Below are 9,873 nucleotides of genomic sequence, written 5' to 3'. Positions count from 1 at the left end.
TATTGTCAATGATCTCAAGGCAGCTGGGACCATAGTCACCAAGAAAACAATTGGTAACACACTACGCCGTGAAGGACTGAAATCCTGCAGTGCCCGCAAGGTCCCCCTGCTCAAGAAAGCACATATACAGGCCCGTCTGAAGTTTGCCAATGAACATCTGAATGATTCAGAGGAGAACTGGGTGAAAGTGTTGTGGTCAGATGAGACCAAAATCGAGCTCTTTGGCATCAACTCAACTCGCCATCTTTGGAGGAGGAGGAGGAATGCTGCCTATGACCCCAAGAACACCATCCCCACTGTCAAACATAGAGGCGGAAACATTATGCTTTGGGGGTGTTTTACTGCTAAGGGGACAGGACATATTCACTGCATCAAAGGGACGATGGACGGGGCCATGTACCGTCAAATCTTGGGTGAGAACCTCCTTCCCTCAGCCAGGGCATTGAAAATGGGTCGTGGATGGGTATTCCAGCATGACAATGACCCAAAACACATGGCCAAGGCAACAAAGGAGTGGCTCAAGAAGAAGCACATTAAGGTCTTGGAGTGGCCTAGTCTCCAGACCTTAATCCCATAGAAAATCTGTGGAGGGAGCTGAAGGTTCGAGTTGCCAAACGTCAGGCTCGAAACCTTAATGACTTGGAGAAGATCTGCAAAGAGGAGGGGGACAAAATCCCTCCTGAGATGTATGCAAACCTGGTGGCCAACTACAAGAAATGTCTGACCTCTGTGATTGCCAACAAGGGTTTTGCCACCAAGTACTAAGTCATGTTTTGCAGAGGGGTCAAATACTTATTTCCCTCATTAAAATGCAAATCAATTTATAACATGACGTAAATGTAAATGTAATAACATTTTTGGCATGCGTTTTTCTGGATTTTGGTTTTGTTATTCTGTCTCTCACTGTTCAAATAAACCTACCATTGAAATTATAGACTGATCATGTCTTTGTCAGTGGGCAAACGTACAAAATTAGCAGGGGATCAAATAGTTTTTTCCCTCACTGTAGTTATGAACGCAGCATTAGAAAATATACTGTACTGAACGCAACAATTTCAAAAATTTGACTGAGTTACAGTTCATATAAGGAAATCAGTCAATTTAAATACATTTATTAGGCCCTATTCTATGGATTTCACATGACTTGACATGGGTGCAGCCTTGGGTGGGCCTGGGAGGGCATAGGCCCACCCACTTGGCAGCCAGGCCCAGTCAATTAGAATGAATTTTTCCCCACAAAAGGGCTTTATTACAGACAGAAATACTCCTCAGCACCCCCTCCCCACCCCCCCCTCAGACGATCCCCCAGGTGAAGGAGCCGGATGTGGAGGTCCTGGGCTGGCGTAGTTACACGTGGTCTGGGGTTGTGAGGCCGGTTGGACGTACTGCCAAATTCTCTAAAACTTTGTTGGAGGCAGCTTATGGTAGAGAAATGAACATTCAATTATCTGGCAACAGCTCTGGTGGACATTCCTGCAGACAGCATGACAATTGCACGCTCCCTCTATGGCATTGTGTTGTGTGACAAAACTGCACATTTCAAATCAAATCAAATGTTACTTGTCACTTACTTACAAGCCCTTAACCAACAATGAATGCAGTTGCTGTCAAAAATGTAATGTAATACAATGGCAATCCAGGTTATAGGTCAAAATCCTACTCATGAACTGCCAACATTTTTACGCATATTAATTGATAATGATGGAAAACAAGATATGCAAGATATTTGAATAGATATACATTTTTAAATAGCTATATATATATATATATATTATTTTTTTAAATTTTTTTTTGAGGTGAGAGCATTGGAAATGCTTTTGGCGGTTGACCTGCTTCTGTTTTGTGGGTGGCACTGTGTGCTGTTTTCGATGGATGGGTCCTGGCCTCTCGGGGCCCTAGGGATCCGGAGGGACGGGGGTGGTATGCCGATCACTGGGATGACGGCCCAACTTGGGATGGGGAGGGGCTTTAGCAGGGGAAGTAGTGGAGAACAATTGGAGGGTTACTTAGTAGCAATGCAAATATCATGGTACAGCTATATGGACACTCAATCCCTATCGTATTTTTTATTGGTACATTTACAAACATATATAATGATAAATAGATTTGAAACTTGTATCTCATTATGGTATATGAAATAAGTATAGCCAGTTATAATTGTAATGGCTTAGCAGATAATAACAAAAGTAAGAACAATATTTACATGGCTCAAAGATAAGGAATATAATATCTATTGTTTACAGGAAACTCATTCAACAATTCTAGATGAAGTTGCGTGGAAAAAGGAATGGGGGGGCGAAATATACTTTACCCATGGGCAAAGAAACTCAAATGGGGTGATGATATTAATTAACAGTAATTTTGATCCAAATGTGCAAATTGTCCAAACAGATACGCAAGGTAGATGGATTATTTTAAATATGTTATTGGACCATAAACAGATATGGCTCATTAACCTTTACGGACCAAATAATGATGATCCACACTTCTTTGACAATATATATAATAAATTATCAACCCTGCAAGAAATTCAAGACTCTATTATTATGGTGGGAGATTATAATACCGTTTTAAATAGCTCAATGGACCGCAAAGGAAATCACACTACAAACAATCACCCTCATGCTCTTCAGGAAATCGTGAATGTCATGGATACATTAGAACTAGTAGATATATGGAGGCTTAAATATCCTGATCTAGTAATATATACATGGCGGAGACTCAATCAAGCTAGTCGTTTTGACTTCTTTCTTATGTCATTCTCGTTGGCACCAAAAGTTTAAAAAGTGTTGATAGGGGACAGAATGCGGTCGGACCATCATATAATTGGCATATACAGTGGGGAAAAAAAGTATTTAGTCAGCCACCAATTGTGCAAGTTCTCCCACTTAAAAAGATGAGAGAGGCCTGTAATTTACATCATAGGTACACATCAACTATGACAGACAAATTGATAAAAAATAATCCAGAAAATCACATTGTAGGATTTTTTATGAATTTATTTGCAAATTATGGTGGCTCATAATAAATTAGAGGAAAAACAAAAAGAAATGGAGAAACTTATTCAAGAAAGATCAAGTGTAATATATTATAAAAATAAAGCAAACTGGATGGAATATGGGGGAAAATGCACCAAATTCTTTTTTAATCTTCAACATAGGAATGCTACCAAAAATAATTTACTGAAACTGGTTACAAATGACGGAGTCACCCATGATTCACTAAATTATATTTTGAAGGAGGAAACAAAGTACTTTAAGCATATGTTTTCATTTCAGTCGCCTCCATCTCCTCTAACTGAAGCTAATTGTAGAGATTTTTTTTCTATTGATAATGTCAAATTAACAGCCATACAGAAAGACTCATGTGAAGGCGAAATTACAGAGGAGGAACTTCTGGATGCAAATCAATTTATAACATTTTTGACATGCGTTTTCTGGATTTTTTTGTTGTTATTCTGTCTCTCACTGTTCAAATCATAAATTTAAATTATAGACTGATCAATTCTTTGTCAGTGGGCAAACGTACAAAATCAGCAGGGGATCAAATACTTTTTTCCCTCACTGTAAGTGGGAAGTCCGGGAGAACTCCAGGGTTGGATGGCATACCAGTCGAGGTATACCAAACCTTTTTTGATATACTCAGAGGACCGTTATTAGCATGTTTTAACCACTCCTATGTAAATGGTAGATTAACAGACACTCAAGAAGAAGGTCTGATATCATTATTACTGAAACAGGATACAAGTGGAAAATATAAAGATCCAGTCCATTAAAAATAATGTGGAGGCCCCTTACACTTCAGTGTTGTGATGCAAAAAACGAGCAAAATCTATAGCTCATAGAATTAAAAAGGCATTGTCGGACATTATTAATTCTAATCAGACAGGTTTTTTACATGGAAGATACATTGGAGATAATAGAAGGTACTGGAAACAATAGAACACTATAAAAAATCTGGGAAACCAGGCCTGCTATTCATAGCAGACTTCGAAAAGGCATTTGATAAAGTACGACTGGGGTTTATATATAAATACCTTGAGCATTTCAATTTTGGAGAATATTTTATAAAATGGGTTAAAATCATGTATAGTAACCCTAGGTGTAAAATAGTAAATTATGGCTATTCCTCAGAAAGTTTTAAACTGTCAAGAGGAGTAAAACAAGGTTGCCACTATCGGCATATCTATTTATTATGGTCATCGAGATGTTAGCTATTAAAATCAGATCCAACAATAATATCAAGGGATTAGAAATCCAGGGCTTAAAAACAAAGGTGTCATTGTACGCTGATGATTCATGGTTTCTTTTAAATCCACAACTTGAATCCCTCCACAGCCTCATAGAGGATCTAGATACATTTTCTAACCTCTCTGGATTACAACCAAATTATGATAAATGTACTATATTATGTATTGGATCACTAAAAAATAAAAAATTTACATTACCATGTAGTTTACCAATAAAATGGTCTGATGGGGATATGGATATACTCGGAATACATATCCCAAATTAAATAAATGATCTCACTCCAATACATTTTAATAGAAAGTTAGCAAAAATAGATAAGATCTTGCTACCATGGAAAGGTAAATACCTGTCAATTTGTGGAAAAATCACCCTGATTAACTCTTTAGTATTATCCCAGTTTACCTATTTGCTTATGGTCTTGCCTACGCCTAGCGAACAGTTTTTTAAATTATATGAGAAAAAAATATTCAATTTTATTTGGAACGGCAAGCCAGACAAAATTAAACGGGCCTATTTATATAATTAATATGAATTTGTAGGACAGAAATTATTAAATATTAAAGCATTAGACTTATCACTAAACGCTTCAGTCATACAAAAGTTTACTTAAATACTTAAATCCGAACTGGTTCTCTAGCAAATTAGTAAGATTGTCTCACCCAATGTTCAAGAATGGCCTTTTTCCCTTTATTCAGATTACAACCTCTCACTTTCAGTCATTTGAAAAGGAAATCATCTCCCAAATATCACTATTTCTAAAACAAGCCATAGAAAATTAATCATCCAGAAACGACAGAACAAATAATGCAACAAATATTGTGGTTAAACTCAAATATACTAATCAATAAAAAACCTTTTTTTTTTGACAAAAAAAAAGAAAAAAACAAGTATAATCTTCGTAAACGATATCATCGGTAGGACTGGTGGAGTTGTTGCACATGCAGCTAACAAAAACATATGGAAATGTCTGCTCTACCCAAAATTACAACCAAATAATTGCAGCATTACCGCAAAAATGGAAGAGGAAAGTGGAAGGGGGAAAAAGTAAGGAACCTGTCTGTCGGCCCTGCATTAAAGGACATAATTGGTTAAAGAAAACTGTGATGAATAAAAAAGTATACCAGTTTCATTTAAGGACCAAAGGATTGACAGCCGTCCCATATAGATTGCAAAATAGTTGGGAAGAGATTTTTGATTTACCGATCCCATGGCATAGTGTTTATGAGCCGGATTCAAAACTTAGAATTGTTCAATTTAAATTATTATACAAAATTCTTGCTACCAATAGAATGTTATTTATATGGGGGATACAATCTTCCCAACTCTGCAGATTTTGCTGCGAAGAGACAGAATCATTAGATCATTTGTTTTGGTGCTGTCCATTTGTATCTTGTTTTTGGACACAGGTCCAGGAATTTTTACATTACATTTTAGTCATTTAGCAGACGCTCTTATCCAGAGCGACTTACAGTTAGTGAGTGTATACATTTTTATTTTTCATACTGGCCCCCCGTGGGAATCGAACCCACAACCCTGGCGTTGCAAACACCATGCTCTACCAACTGAGCTACATCCCTGCCGGCCATTCCCTCCCCTACCCTGGACGACGCTGGGCCAATTGTGCGCCGCCCCATGGGTCTCCCGGTCGCGGCCGGCTACGACAGAGCCTGGATTTGAACCAGGATCTCTGCGCCACTCGGGAGGAATGGCTAAAGGATTGCAATATTTACCTGGAGCTAACCCTGCAGATAGCATTAGTGGGTGATCTGAAAAGTCATAGTCAATCGACCCAAGTTAAACAATTTAAAGGCAATACTACCAAATACTAATTGAGTGTATGTAAACTTCTGACCCACTGGGAATGTGATGAAAGAAATAAAAGCTGAAATAAATCATTCTCTCTACTATTATTCTGACATTTCACATTCTTAAAATAAAGTGGTGATCCTAACTTTTTACTAGGATTAAATGTCAGGAATTGTGAAAAACTTAGTTTAAATGTATTTGGCTAAGGTGTAAGTAAACTTCTAACTTCAACTGTATATGTGCTTTCTTGAGCAGGGGGACCTTGCGGGCGCTGCAGGATTTTAGTCCTTCACGGCTTAGTGTGTTACCAATTGTTTTCTTGGTGACTATGGTCCCAGCTGCCTTGAGATCATTGACAAGATCCTCCCGTGTAGTTCTGGGCTGATTCCTGTGTAGGTCTACAATCTTGTCCCTGACATCCTTGGAGAGCTCTTTGGTCTTGGCCATGGTGGAGAATTTGGAATCTGATTGATTGATTGCTTCTGTGGACAGGTGTCTTTTATACAGGTAACAAGCTGAGATTAGAAGCACTCCCTTTAAGAGTGTGCTCCTAATCTCAGCTCGTTACCTGTATAAAAGACACCTGGGAGCCAGAAATCTTTCTGATTGAGAGGGGGTCAAATACTTATTTCCCTCATTAAAATGCAAATCAATTTATAACATTTTTGACATGCGTTTTCAGGATTTTTTTGTTGTTATTCTGTCTCTCACTGTTCAAATAAACCTACCATTAAAATTATAGACTGATCATTTATTTGTCAGTGGGCAAACGTACAAAATCAGCAGGGGATCAAATACTTTTTTCCCTCATGTAGGTGGTCCTTTTGTCCAGGAGGGAAAGGGCAGTGTGGAGTGAGATTGAGATTGCGTCATCTGTGGATCTGTTGGGGCGGTATGCGAATTGGAGTGGGTCTAAGGTTTCTGGGATGAAGGTGTTGATGTGAGCCATGACCAGCCTTACAAAGCACTTCATGGCTACCGGCGTGAGTGCTACGGGGAGGAAGTAATTTAGGCAGGTTACCTTCACTTTCTTGGGCACAGGGACTATTATGGTGGTCTGCTTGAAACATGTAGGTATGACAGACTCGATCAGGGAGAGGTTGATAATGTCAGTGAAGACACTTGCCAGTTGGTTCACGCATGCTCTGAGTACACATCCTGGTAATCCATCTGGCCCCGCGGCCTTGTGAATGTTGACCTGTTTAAATGTCTTGCTCACATCGGCTATGGAGAACGTGATCACACGGTCGTCCGGAACAGCTGGTGCTCTCATGCATGCTTCAGTGTTGCTTGCTTCGAAGCGAGCATAAAATACATTTAGTCCATCTGGTAGGCTCACGTCACTGGGCAGCTCGCGGCTGGGTTTCCCTTTGTAGTCCGTAATAGTTTGCAAGCCCTGCCACATCCGAAGAGCGTCAGAGCCGGTGTAGTAGGATTCAATCTTAATCCTGTATTGACGCTTTGCCTGTTTGATGGTTCGTCTGAGGGCATAGTGGGATTTCACATAGTGTCCCGCTCCTTGAAAGCATCAGCTCTAGCCTTTAGCTCGGTGCGGATGTTGCCTGTGATCCATGGCTTCTGGTTGGGATATGTACACATGGTCACTGTGGGGGATGACGACGTCGATGCACTTATTGATGAAGCCGGTGACTCGGGTGGTATACTCCTCAATGCCATTGGATGAATCACAGAACATATTCCACTCTGTGCTAGCAAAACAGTCCTGTAGCGTAGCATCCGCGTCATCTGACTACTTCCGTATTGAGCGAGTCACTTGTACTTCCTGTTTTAGTTTTTGCTTGTAAGCAGGAAGGAGGATATAATTATGGTCAGATTTGCCAAATGGAGGGCGAGGGAGAGCTTTGTATGCATCTCTGTTTGTGGAGTAAAATGTGTTCTTGGTGTTTTTCCCTCTGGTTGCACGTCACATGCTGGTAGAAATTAGGTAAAACGGATTTAAGTTTGCCTGCATTAAAGTCATCGGCCGCTAGGAGCGCCGCTTCTGGATGAGCATTTTCTTGTTTGCTTATGGCCTTATCCAGCTCGTTGAGTGCGGTCTTAGTGCCAGCATCGGGTTTTGGTGGTAAGTAGACGGCTACAAAAAATATAGATGAAAACTCTCTTGGTAGATAGTGTGGTCTACAGCTTATCATGAGGTACTCTTCCTCAGGCAAGTAATACCTTGAGACTTCCTTAATATTAAACATTGCACACCAGCTTTTATTGACAAATAGACACACACCACCACTCCTCGTCTTACCGGACGTAGCTGTTCAGGCCTGCCGATGCACGGAAAACCCAGCCAACTGTATATTATCCGTGTCGTCGTTCAGCCACGACTCGTGAAACATAAGATATTACAGTTTTTAATGTCCCGTTGGTAGGATAGTCTCGAACGGAGCGCATCCAGTTTATTCTCCAGTGATTGCACGTTGGCGAATAGAACGGATGGTAGAGGTGGGTTACCCACTTGCGACGAATTCTCAAAAGTCACACCGAGCTCCGCCCCCTGTACGTCCGTCTTTTCTTCACGCGAATGACGGGGATTTGGGCCTGGTCTCAGAGAAACAGTATATCCTTCGCGTCGGACTCATTAAAGAAAAACCTTCGTCCAGTTCGAGGTGAATAATTGTTGTTCTGATATCCAGAAGCTCTTTTCGGTCATAAGAGACGGCAGCAGCAACATTATGTATAAAATAAGTTACAAACAATGTGAAAAAACACATAAAGTAGCACAGTTGGTTAGGAGCCCGTAAAACGGCAGCCATCCCCTCCGGCACCATTTTAGTGTGGCCTTTTATTGTCCACATTACAAGGTGCACCTGTGTAATGATCATGCTGTTTAATCAGCTTATTGATATGCCACACCTGTAAGGTGGATGGATTATCTTGGCAAAGGATAAGTGCTCACTAACAGGGATGTAAACAAATTTGTGCTCAAAATATGAGAGAAATAAGCTTTTTGTGCGTATGGAATATTTCTGGGATCTTTTGTTTCAGCTCATGAAACATGGGCCCAACACTTTACATGTTGCGTTTATTTTTTTGCTCAGTATATATAGAACCAGGAGCGGAAGCAGGGCGATAGTTCCACTCCCCCTCTCTCTGCAGTCTGAAAGTTTCAGGAGAGAGGAAGAAGCGAAGCGAGAGGATTTACTCCTCTCAAAATCTGTCCATGAAAACAAGACCACGAAGTGAGGAATATGTGTATGGAGGGCAATGAGTGTCGAATTTGGTCAACAAAAAATGGTATTGCTAATTTGCTACGTGAGACATATTTGATCGAATAGAAGTTTCATAATGGTTAGGTTGTAAGGAATGCACTGATTTAAGTGGACGCACGTGGCATTTAGGCAACTTTGTAAAAAACTACTTTATATCGAAGTTGTGCCGGTTGTTCGCACACGTATCTGCCCTCTCATTGGCTAGAATGGTCCCACCTGATCTCCTTCGTCCTGCCTGCCTTCTTTGAGGACATGTATTTCCATTGTTAGAGCGATCACTCAACTATCTTGTCAATATAATAGAAAATCTTTGACCCACCTCTCAATAACTAATTACCCGCCAATCACCCACACCTGTGAGCAATCACTTATCAAGCCTTGCTGGTGCTTCAAGCACCTAGCCCGAGCTACTGCCCCTAGCTGTGGGATGTGTATAGTGGAAAATGGACTGTCTAACTGTGCCCTCAGAACTAAACTACCTCATTCCTAAAATAATCTCAGAAATGAACCCAATTCAAGTGTTACAATGTGACAAAACATAAAAAACAGTGTTACAAAAGCATTGGGGGGAAAAATGCAAGAGGCATAGCTAC

Source organism: Coregonus lavaretus (assembly GCF_964263955.1).
Source record: "Coregonus lavaretus genome assembly, chromosome: 30".
Classification (NCBI taxonomy): Eukaryota; Metazoa; Chordata; class Actinopteri; order Salmoniformes; family Salmonidae; genus Coregonus; species Coregonus lavaretus.
Note: the sequence above shows the minus strand (reverse complement) of the source record.